Source organism: Octodon degus, unplaced genomic scaffold, assembly GCF_000260255.1.
Source record: "Octodon degus isolate 3935 unplaced genomic scaffold, OctDeg1.0 scaffold00025, whole genome shotgun sequence".
Lineage (NCBI taxonomy): Eukaryota > Metazoa > Chordata > Mammalia > Rodentia > Octodontidae > Octodon > Octodon degus.
Genome location: NW_004524601.1, coordinates 13,354,782 through 13,356,148, shown reverse-complemented (window position 1 = coordinate 13,356,148; position 1,367 = coordinate 13,354,782).

The window sequence follows — 1,367 nt, the reverse complement described above, 5'->3', positions numbered from 1 at the left end:
TATGCAACAAGAGTTGTAGCTTTTGGGTCTGATAAGGTCAGTGAAATCCCCTCAGGATTTATCCTGAGATCCTGTACCTCAGATTGTAGAACCTTTGTCGGTGTCAGCCATGCGGATGAGTCACGGCCATTGCTTGGCCAATGTGCTCTCTGTGAAAGACCGAGAGAGTGTTTTCTCTCCATGTGACTCTCCTTAGGCACACTCTACATCATTGATCACTTTCCTCTTTGGCCCCATAATCTCCTTGATTAGAATCTACTGCTCATTCTTAAATATTGGAGAAGATGATCTAAAGTAGTAGTAGCTTTTAACATTAAATATGTGTGCATGTTAATTATGCATTTTAAACTTCTATTTGTTAACTTACTGCAATAATCAAAGCAATAAGTATTATGTATTCATCTGAAATATAGATGTCACAAATAGGCAAATCTAAAACAACTTTCTGTAAATAATTTTCAAATAATAAAACATCATTTAAGGGCCAGCCAGATAACTCAGCAGATTAAAGCGCCTGCTTAGGCAGAGCACATTGGCTGGGGTTCAACCCCTGGCGTGCCATGTTAGCCCTGCCCCCAGGGGTGTGCTGAAACAGTGATTGAGACTGCTTATGGAGGCCCATGCCTGTAACCCCAGTGCTTGGGAGGCTGAAAACAGGAGAATCACTACGGGTCCAAGCTACATGGTGAGACCCTGTAGACCCTGTATTAAACGCATTAACAAAACAAAATAAAACAAAACAAAAAAACCATCGTTTAAACCTTTGATCAAATCTATGAAATTACATTTCTCAAAATAACCTTTAATACTTTTGTGCTCCTGGAAGGCAGTGAATACTTTACTACTAATACACACTTTCATAAAATCAGCTTGAGGATTTATGGAAAAATCGAAATGTAGATTGACAATCTCCTTACACCTACTTCCCCTGACAAGTGAAGCTGTCCACTGTATCAAGTACAGTGTGCAAGGCCACTCACAACCTACCTTGTCCCCTGGGCCGAGGTGGAGGCAGATCTCACAACACAAGCAGCCACAGCTGCACGCTTTTTACCGAAGCCTGAGGGCCTCGTCCTGGAGTTATATGCAAGTGTGAAGGTGTTATCATCTAATTCCTTTCTTTCACATGATAAAGCCGATAACCTTAAATACTGCGATGTATTTTCAGCCATTAATTTCGTCCTGTTTGCCTTACTTTCCTTCTTCACAAAATGGAAAATTGCCACCCAAAATCTTATTGATTTGCTCATGCTTCTCCAATCATCATAGATGAAAAGGCATTATGTGAAATCCTAAAGAACTCGGTTTACAAAATGAAAACCTAAAGTAAGAAAACAAGCAGCCCATTCATTTCAGTGCTGTATATC